Below are 10,662 nucleotides of genomic sequence, written 5' to 3'. Positions count from 1 at the left end.
CTCCGCCGCGGGCTCACGTGCTTCCGGCACCTCAGGAGGTTGAGAGCCATCACCCCTGGAATCGGATTGGTAGACCCTAAGGACTACCCTTTCGAATCCATAGTTGATGACTCCCCTTCTTCGTTGTTAGGCCGATCCTTTTATTTTTGACAAAACAAGTATTTGGTTTAACTGTTATCGTCTGAATGAAAAAATAAAAGTTAAAATTTTCCTGTAGTTTTTTTTCCAATTACTTAACGGTCGAAAAATAACTTTATTGTGGAAACTTTTATTATAAAAGTCATAACTGGTTGGGTCCCTGACAACAACTTTCCAAACAACACCTCTAAGTAACTGTGAAAATGTACGAATCTTGTTGTTGTGGTAGCGGCTACAACAACCCCGCCCAGATCGGTTAGTCCCTCAATCGTTGTCGTCAAGCTCTACTAGCGGAAGCCCCAGGAAAAGTGCAGCCTCGACGGGATCTGTCCATAGGGACAGGGGCGTTAGAAAGGTGGGATTTAGAGGGCATATGAAGAGATGCTGTGAGTCATGGGGCGACTCTCCGCATGCCGGGCATTCGTTAAGAACATCTTCGTTTAATCTGCTCAGGTATGAGTGCAACCTGCTGCAGTAACCAGAGCGCAGTTGGGCTATTGTGGTCCGAGTCTCCCGAGGCAGATGACATCTGCAGCGTTTAAATGTGTTGATCACAGTATATACAGTAATAAACCTTTTCGTAGTTTTTCACCAATTGGTCCCCGAGGAGTACTTTTGGGTTGTGTGCGGCGTTTTCGTTTTGTGCACACGGCAACACTACTGTGGGGAATTGCGCCTCATGATTAGAAAAAGTCTTACGAGGATTAAATATATATAATTGTGTTATTTATGAACAAAATGAAGGTTAAGTATAGTATCAATGCTTAATTAAGAATAATACCAATAGTTAAGTACATAATTGACGCTTGTGTCTATAAACTGGAAACTCACATCGTATTCTTTATGAAAAAACGTGAATTTATCAAAGAAAACTCTAAATTTCCAAATATATTTAAGTCTTTATTCCAAAAAAAAAGGTTTGTTTAGTTATAGAGACTCCAATGCCTGCCAGCACATCCGCCCAGACAGCTCATTAAGCACACCTAAGTTTGAGCGGAACTCCTCAAAAATACTAAACATCAAAGTATAGAATGTCACAAATATGAACCATACACACTAGGGTGATCGCCAAATATCGATGTCGTAATTTTGTTCGTCCCACAAAACGATTCCCCTTTCCAGATATTGAGATAGCCGAAATTTGAGCTCGATTAAACAACGTTAACCCGTGCCGCTCGTCGCTAAAAAGTTTGAACAAAAACAAATTTTTGGTCAAAAAGCTGAACTCCAGAACGGTAAATAAGAAAAACACGCCTAATATCTCAAAAGAAAGCTAATGTTGCTCTTCAAAATTTATACTCCATACATAATTGTTGTTAATTTAAGTCAAACCGAGTTACAACAGCCTTTAGCCTCAAAAACGTGACCTGGTACCAATAGGAGCATACATCTCATACTTTGTTATAAAGTGATAAATTTTGCTTTTTTGGTATATTTTTGAGTTTAAAGTAGAAATGTAATGAAAAAAACAAGTAATACTAATAAGTCTAATGACACTTTTTACTTTAATATATAAAAATCAGGTATATAATACATACAAAACAGACACAGAAAAGATACAGACATAGTACCTACTTGAATTGATAATTTTACATAGTTATCTAATCTATTCTAGAGCTTTTGTTAAACTAGTTTTTGAAACTTCAGGATATAATGCTCGGCATTTGCTTACTACTTGCAGGACATATTGCTTTTGGCCTTCATCTTTTGCCAGAAGCTTGTTAAAGTCGGTTATTAATTTAACATCACGCTCAGCCATATCATTAATTACTTTTAATGTTTTGGCAATTTCCAATCCTTCTTGAAAGTCATTATTTTGTGGCGAAGTGTTTGGATGTTGTCTTAGGAAGTCTGTTCTTATATTAAATCGGTCAAGGAATGTAAACGTTTTAAATTTACCAATCCTTCATCAACTACCTCTTTTAATTTTTCTTCCCTAACTTTTGGATTTTCAACCATAGCGTGCTCTGATGGTTCATCTGTGCTACTGAGCAATTTATTAGCCATAAACAACTTTTCATCGTCTGTAATGGTGGGATCAAAAAAAGATAATCCCACCAACTCTGCATTCAAACACCACAAATGATTCGAAAATTTGGACAACATTGAACCAAGCTTTACAATAAATTTTAACTAAGAAAACAGAAATGGCACGCACAGAACTTTCTTCTTCTTTAGACATCTTAATTGACCATGAAAAATGAACATTTTTAAGCAGTAAATAGCCTTTGCCACCTGGCGTGATGAGTGGCTCCTGGAGTTCTAAAACACACAACATTGCCGTCTAGTGATCCAACAAATACGAGAACCAACTGCAACAGCTCCTTGTGGTCATCTCTGGGGTTGGTTTTCAGTTAATTTGGTCTCGAATTCAGCAGTAACATTTGCAATTACTTCTGGAGTTAGCTGCTTTTGTATTAGATTGTCACTGATACCTGTGTCGTATTTTCCTTTGTCTATCTTGGGCCACGCAGTGAGGAATCTGTTAAAAATGTCTGGATGAGGTCCAGTGGTTGATCCCAATTTGTGTCTAATACGCCTCTTAATAGAATTTCCAAGATATGGTGACGGCAAGCTAGGTATAACAATTCTCTTCCTAATATTTCCTCCCATATGACACATGCTCCTTTGAGTCTTCCCGTGTTGAATGCTGTAATATCGAAGCACATCGCCTTGACGGTGTTGAGAAGACCCCATTCATGTAGGCATTCATATATGGCTTCGGCTTGCTCCTTTCCAGAGCTGTTCCTTTTCGCCATATGAAATAGATATAGCTATTCGCTCACATTGTTCATTTTTTAAAATACCCGTTAAAAGTTTACCGTCCCAATGGACAGCCACGGGCTCTTTTTCAGGAATTTTCACTTTATCAAAGATTTTTTTAGTATATCGTTCTCTGAACATTTGCCTTCTATAATGTAAAAAAAGTTTTCGAGACCTTGTACTCAAGAGGGTCAAGGTTTAGTGATTCTAGATTATTAAAATTCCCGTGGCATTTCTGTCGGATACCTTACATCGATCTAACAGAATGGATAATTTCATGTTTAAAATCTCTTTAACGCCCCTTGCAAATGAAACTTTCATCCTCTTGCTCTCAGATGGTCCTGGATCTTCTACAGCTTCTTCGGGGATGCCCATTTCCTCCAAGCTCCAAGTTTCTGGTAGATGCTGTTCTCTTCAGTCTCTTCTCCTTCTTCTCCTTCTTCGAACTTGTCTTCATCATACGTCTCTAAGAAGCAACAAAGGAAAGAGAAAAAAAAACTATAAAAACTTGTCGTTTTAGCAGAATAGTAATAATATATAGGTACCAAATTACCTAATTCTAATTATCAATAGGTACCTGTTATTTATAAAATACGTATTATCTATTACTTATCTATTTTTTAGAATGATAATAATAAAAAAACTCGCCAATAACATAAGTTTCTTCTTGGATTTGAGGGTTCATTTCTGCAAGTTCCTTTTGCACCTTGATTTCTTCCTTTGCCTCTGTTTCACAAGAAACGCCTTATCTTCTTCCGATTTCATCAGAGCCAAGGTATCTTGTTGAGCAATATCAAAGAGATCATCCAACTTTTCAACCAACTTTTAAATTTGTTCTTGACCGTTTCCGATGTTTTGTTCCGGTCTTTTTGAAGAGTTTTCCACTCGGAGTAAAGCTTTTCCAGCATAGTAATTGCATCTTGTTCATATTTAGTCACGATTCGAGCTTTCTCCGAAAAAATTAACACTTCTCGTATGGCAAGTTTTGCTGATCCTCTTACAGTTAATTTCACAGCATGTAAATTATAAAATCAAACTCACAAAACTTGACGATTTTAGGGTAGTTTACAACTGGTGATCTGATGAATGGGATAGCCCACAAGTAATATTTTATCTTTGGACCGGCTTTGTACACCTGATGTGCATGCCATTTCAGAGTCCAATAGGTAAATAACTATAAGAGGTATAAAAACAGTAATACACACACTTGAAAAAAAAAAAAAACGTTAAAATATCTTCATTAGATAATTGTTCGATCTAACCAGCTCAAAGGCACTTTAGAAACTAAACTGAATAAATAAAAGGTCGGTTGTAAGCTGAAGTAAAATCACCATCCCTAAAATAGAAATTAGATTCATCCTTCTTTTTACCTGGCAAACGGGTCTTTCTTTCCTAAACTAGCCAGGTAATCCCCATATAATAAAATAAAATAAATTTGAACAAAAGGCTCTTTAAGTTTGAAAATTGTGTTCCAAAATACTTTATAACACAAATATGTTTATTGCGAGACACATTATGTAAAAACCCGTAAAATTCTTAGAATACTCCCAAACTGGCTCCTACTGGTACCATGTCACGTTTTTTGAGGATAAATACTGTTGTAACTCGGTTTGACTTAAAATAACAACAACTATGTATAGAATATAAATTTTGAAGAACAACATTAGCTTTCTTTTGAGATATAAGGCGTGGTTTTATTATTTACCGTTCTGAAGTTATGGCTCCATAGGTCAGCATTTTGACCAAAAATTTGGATTTTTTCAAAACTCTGAGCGACGAGCGGCACGGGTTAACGTTGATTAATCGAGTTCAAATTTCGGCTATCTCAATATCTGGAAAAGGTAACCGTTTTATGGGGTCCAGACGAACAAAACTTCCGACATTTTTTCCCCCCTCTATGAGATCCGATCACCCTAATACACACATACAATAGCAATTGCTATAAATTGCTACCGTATAAATTCAGGACACGCATTTGCTTGGAGACTGCGTTGGTAATGGTGGTCATAAGTTCAGCCAAAACATTCAATGGTCCATTACTCGGAGCACCTCCAACATGAGGAGTAGAGTTTAGTGAGCCTCCCATGACACTGCCTCTGACTACAAGCTAGATATCTGAATATTGGAAAATAAATAGCAATTATTTTTTTAAAATTATAAGAAAAGTGTTTGTTTACAAAATTACCTGCGCCACTCTGCCATAGTACGGTTGTTGCTCCCTTTCATACCACAGTAATTTTGTATGCAACTCGGAATCAGCAAAATTCATGCTCCTTCTCATTATCAATCCTGATCAGATTTTACCCCCGAGGAGTACTCAAAAAGGTTTATTACTGTATATACTGTTATCAAAACATGTGAACGCTGCAGGTATCGTAGTTTTCATTGTTCAATTAATCCAATTTGTCTATTTGGACCGCCGCAATTACTATTTAATCACTATTTAACTTGTGGGCTGGGACCATAACCAAATGTCGGTATAAAATTCCGAGAGTAGAAATAAAACGTGTATTTTCGTCAATGTTATTGTGGCTTGTTAACATTCAGCAGCTTCCCTGCTGAAGTCTAGAAAAAGAAGTCTGATGAGGAGATGTGGTGATCTCCGAAATAGTGCTATAACTTCTACCGCTTAGACTTTGTTGCTTTTTCAATTTTTCCTAATAAACAATCGTGGTACAAAGCTCAATAAAAATATTAAAAATAACGTGTATTTTCACTATCGAAGCTCATAGCAAGACTTAAGATAAAACGGAAGACCAAAGCCGGGGTAAAAAGCCGCATATCATAAAATTGTTTAAATATTCTGAATTAAAAATTTTAAATTTTTAAGACAATTTTTAAATTCATTAAATATCCGTGAATTTTTCACAAAGCTTGAAGCCTTGTATTATGTATATGGCGTATGTTATTGAATAAACAACATATTAAAAAAATAATAATAATAATTACATATATTCAAAGTATCGGAAAAACTTGTAAATATATATAAGCAAATGGGTACTATTTTTAATTGTTTGGCGGGGTGCTACAATTTTGCAGTTGGCATTCAAATTTTTCCCTCATTGTTGGCTTTCTGTACGCTCAGCATGTTTTTCACATTTTTACCTCACAGCAAAATAATATTCCACAAAGCTCGTTAATATTTATACATACATACATATTTATGTACGCGAGTACATAAATATGTATTGTATAAATATGATAACTGAGTTGAAAAGACATTATTCGCACGTTGCTCACTTCAATCATTTTAAAGGTGCAGGCCTCGCGGAAATTCCGACTTCCTCCTCTATTTGCTGTCAAAGAAATCCCCACCTATCTTGCCGTCGACTTCGCTTTTAAGTCTCTACATTGCCATATAAACGACCTAATTTCGCTCCCTTAACGCAGTCCTTGTTTACAAAACCGAAATTAAATAAGCGCGATTCTGCCATTTCCGCTTTGGACAAACAACAACAGGGCGGGAGAGTTACGTAAGTAGCACGTCAGCTGCTGTGGAGTAGTTAACGCGTCAAGTTGTCCAGAAAAAGTACAACGAGAAACGCTCTGAAGTGTGAAAACATTTTTTAGTTTTTTAAAAATACATACACGCTTATTTATATGGAAATGTTTACCCTGCAAACCAAAGTTCCCGAAATCTTAAGGAAATCGTTAGGAGTATCTCATTTCTGTAACGATTTTTTTACGAATTTTCAAAGAAAATTATATGAAGTGGTTGACACGAACTCGTAAAGAAATTTCTGTACGAAAAATAAAGAAAATTCTGAAAGACATTCTTCACATAGCAGCATTATTTTCGTTGCTTCACAGATTTTCCTCCGAAATTTCGTAAAAGAATGGAAGTGTGCGTAATTTATTTCATTTTAGAAAATACGGCAAAAAATCGAATTAAATCGTAACGAGTTCTTTAAAATTTCTTTGCAATGCAGAATACTCTGAAAAAATGGTTTGCAAGGTATGCATTCATCTATACATTTATGTGCATGTGTATATATTATCTGTGTTCGCATGGAATAGTAGCTTATGTCGAAAGGCTGGCTTTAGTATAATGCGGCATTCGCAGCATATGATTGCGAATGACTCACTTGAGCCGAAGAGCTTTTGGCAAATAAATGTGCAATAAATAGTTCCGATACTAGCAAGAAAATATTCTTATTAAGTCTCATCAAAAAATTCTTTGTCTTTTAAAAAATAAAGGGAATGCCGCATTATACTAAAGCCAGCCTTTGGTCATAAGCTACTATTCCATACGAACACAGATTTATATATTAGGTCGTATCACAAAAAAGTTCAATTGGTTCCAAGCGATTTTGAACATCCACTATGAGAGTGTTTCAGGAGTATGAGGGGAAATCTTTTGAGATGCGAATATTTTGCGTATTTCGTGCACACTATGTATGTATCTTATGTGTCTAACCTAGCTGTATTTTGTGAATACTGTATGACGTCTTTTTCTGCTGCTTTCTAGGTTGACTGTATTTATACGGACTTTAGTAAAGTCTTTGATAGAGTCTCTCATTCGATTTTACTTAATAAGTTAGCATATATTGGCTTCCATTCTGTTTTTTTGCTTCAGATTTTCGTTGCTTCACAGATTTTCCTCCGAAATTTCGTAAAAGAATGGAAGTGTGCGTAATTTATTTCATTTTAGAAAATACGGCAAAAAATCGAATTAAATCGTAACGAGTTCTTTAAAATTTCTTTGCAATGCAGAATACTCTGAAAAAATGGTTTGCAAGGTATGCATTCATCTATACATTTATGTGCATGTGTATATATTATCTGTGTTCGCATGGAATAGTAGCTTATGTCGAAAGGCTGGCTTTAGTATAATGCGGCATTCGCAGCATATGATTGCGAATGACTCACTTGAGCCGAAGAGCTTTTGGCAAATAAATGTGCAATAAATAGTTCCGATACTAGCAAGAAAATATTCTTATTAAGTCTCATCAAAAAATTCTTTGTCTTTTAAAAAATAAAGGGAATGCCGCATTATACTAAAGCCAGCCTTTGGTCATAAGCTACTATTCCATACGAACACAGATTTATATATTAGGTCGTATCACAAAAAAGTTCAATTGGTTCCAAGCGATTTTGAACATCCACTATGAGAGTGTTTCAGGAGTATGAGGGGAAATCTTTTGAGATGCGAATATTTTGCGTATTTCGTGCACACTATGTATGCATCTTATGTGTCTAACCTAGCTGTATTTTGTGAATACTGTATGACGTCTTTTTCTGCTGCTTTCTAGGTTGACTGTATTTATACGGACTTTAGTAAAGTCTTTGATAGAGTCTCTCATTCGATTTTACTTAATAAGTTAGCATATATTGGCTTCCATTCTGTTTTTTTGCTTCAGATTTTCGTTGCTTCACAGATTTTCCTCCGAAATTTCGTAAAAGAATGGAAGTGTGCGTAATTTATTTCATTTTAGAAAATACGGCAAAAAATCGAATTAAATCGTAACGAGTTCTTTAAAATTTCTTTGCAATGCAGAATACTCTGAAAAAATGGTTTGCAAGGTATGCATTCATCTATACATTTATGTGCATGTGTATATATTATCTGTGTTCGCATGGAATAGTAGCTTATGTCGAAAGGCTGGCTTTAGTATAATGCGGCATTCGCAGCATATGATTGCGAATGACTCACTTGAGCCGAAGAGCTTTTGGCAAATAAATGTGCAATAAATAGTTCCGATACTAGCAAGAAAATATTCTTATTAAGTCTCATCAAAAAATTCTTTGTCTTTTAAAAAATAAAGGGAATGCCGCATTATACTAAAGCCAGCCTTTGGTCATAAGCTACTATTCCATACGAACACAGATTTATATATTAGGTCGTATCACAAAAAAGTTCAATTGGTTCCAAGCGATTTTGAACATCCACTATGAGAGTGTTTCAGGAGTATGAGGGGAAATCTTTTGAGATGCGAATATTTTGCGTATTTCGTGCACACTATGTATGCATCTTATGTGTCTAACCTAGCTGTATTTTGTGAATACTGTATGACGTCTTTTTCTGCTGCTTTCTAGGTTGACTGTATTTATACGGACTTTAGTAAAGTCTTTGATAGAGTCTCTCATTCGATTTTACTTAATAAGTTAGCATATATTGGCTTCCATTCTGTTTTTTTGAAGTGGATTAAATCCTACTTGATCAACAGGCGCTGTGTTGTCTCGATAGATGGCATTTCGTCAGATGCATTCATTACCTCCTCTGGGGTACCCCAGGGAAGTATATTAGGTCCTTTACTTATTATATTATTCATAAATGCCATTAGCTCATGTTTTTCTTTCGCTAATTGTTTGCTATATGCCGATGACCTGAAAGTATTTTCGATGATAAGCATCGAAAGGGATGCTACTTTGCTTCAGGCCGATATTAATAATCTTAATCTTTGGTGCATAAAATCACGCCTTTCTTTAAACATTAAAAAGTGCTTTAAAGTAACTTTTGCAAAAATTCATATTGCTTTATCACCGAGTTATACAATCGCGGAGTCTTCGCTAGAATCTGTCGCCGAGGCCAAAGATCTTGGCGTCATTTTTACTTCAAATTTTTCTTTTAGTAGGCATATTAATCTTGTGATTTCTAAATCCTTCTCGGTTTTGGGTTTCGTGAGGCGGAACTGTGTAAAATTCTCTGATCCCTATACAATTATATTATTATACTCATCTTTTTTTCGTCCCATTTTGGAATATGCTGCCTTTATTTGGAGGCCATTCCACAAAAACTTTCATAAATAGATTAGAACGTGTCCAAAAGGTGTTTCTTAAGTTCGCATTGCGGTCCTTAAACTCTTCGGAATAAATAAATAAATAAATACTATTTATATATGTAAATATCCATAAATTGTTATTAGTAACTAAACTAATGATTCAAGTGACTAATTTTCTTGCTAAAACCGAAGAAATCAGGAAACTTCTAGTACAGCTCGCATAAAATATACTTTTTATCAAGGTATAACTTCTTGAGCGATTTGACCTTAAGCTCGGGGTTTTCAAACGTTATTTTGTGGGTTCTGAGGAATAAGAAGAGAGGTATTTAACAAATATGCCAGTTACCAAATGCGAGAAAAAATTATTTAAATGGTAAGTACTTGATAATCCTAACTAATATAAATGCGAATGGGTTGTTTGTTGCGTTTTCACGCTTTAACTACTCAACCGATCGTACTGAATTTTCTTACATGAAGCTACTTTCCAGGCAATTTTAGAGGGATTAGTTGAATGAAAAGTTAGCTGCCCCTCCCCGACTTCTTTTGAAGCGATTAGAGGAAAGACCGTTCACACCAAGCGATTTTTGCTTTCAACTAAAAGTTGTCTGTAAAATCGCCTCATATAAAACCGTATTAGCCCAACTTAAAAGATCCTACCTATTTATCTCGATTAGACGAAGGGGCATGGCACCTCCCATACAAACGGAATATTTCATACTGCATACCTCTGGAAGTATTTGTGGTAGGGTTCCAGTACAATTGGTATGGAGATATACGAAATCAATACTATACCCATGGAGAAAATTCGCGTTATTGGAAAAGGTGGCAGCTCCCAAACGTACTGAATTTTTTATACTACAACCCATGATAAAAAATAGGAAGGTAGAACCGCTGAGAGGAATTTTTCAAATTCTTGACGTTTGCAAGCAATTTAATTTTAAAATTTTACACACAAACACACACACATTCCCATTTTCAATCTCAAACGACAACAACTTTGAACAATTCCTTTGTTTTACTCTCAATTTTATACGACTTT

The 10,662-nt window shown here is 35.5% G+C and overlaps 1 long non-coding RNA gene across 1 annotated transcript; it reads right to left on the bottom strand.

The window, feature by feature from the left end:
* Positions 1-975: 975 nt before the first annotated feature.
* Positions 976-4,907, bottom strand: LOC108371195 (uncharacterized). Its single transcript, XR_001848724.1, has 3 exons — positions 4,830-4,907; positions 4,233-4,237; positions 976-1,194 (listed from the first exon to the last, which is right to left on the bottom strand). It is a non-coding gene; the product is annotated as an uncharacterized LOC108371195 (long non-coding RNA).
* Between the last annotated feature and the right edge of the window lie 5,755 nt (positions 4,908-10,662).

The sequence above is a fragment of the Rhagoletis zephyria genome, unplaced genomic scaffold (genome assembly GCF_001687245.7).
Source record: "Rhagoletis zephyria isolate East Lansing unplaced genomic scaffold, Rhagoletis_zephyria_1.1 Rzeph_scaffold_04772, whole genome shotgun sequence".
Classification (NCBI taxonomy): domain Eukaryota; kingdom Metazoa; phylum Arthropoda; class Insecta; order Diptera; family Tephritidae; genus Rhagoletis; species Rhagoletis zephyria.
The sequence above is the reverse complement of the archived record's forward strand: the minus strand, read 5'-3'. Positions and strand labels throughout refer to the sequence as shown.